Genomic DNA, 349 nt, shown 5'->3' with positions numbered 1-349 from the left:
AATACAAACTAAGGTCGTCTTCCTCGATGGTTGAGATTAGCCATTCATATTGTTTTGTTCTATTTTTGTGTGTGTGAATGTAAACTGAGAGGGCTGTCTTCCTCAAGAGTCTTGTGCAGTCATTCACAAATCTCGAGTCCCACTTAGCTAAGTCGAGTCACTTACGAGGTGTTTTTGCAGTCCTTGCGTAACACTTGCGTCACACTTGGAGTAATTGCTGTTTTGCCTTCCCTCATATAAGCATTTTAGTTCTATTTTATTTCATGAATCGGCCGAGGCTCTCAGCAGTCGTTGCCATTGCACGTGATAACCTTTACACAGACACCGATCATAGAAGTTCAGTGTGTTT

The sequence above is a fragment of the Penaeus monodon genome, chromosome 29 (assembly GCF_015228065.2).
Source record: "Penaeus monodon isolate SGIC_2016 chromosome 29, NSTDA_Pmon_1, whole genome shotgun sequence".
Taxonomy (NCBI): Eukaryota; Metazoa; Arthropoda; class Malacostraca; order Decapoda; family Penaeidae; genus Penaeus; species Penaeus monodon.
Note: the sequence above shows the minus strand (reverse complement) of the source record.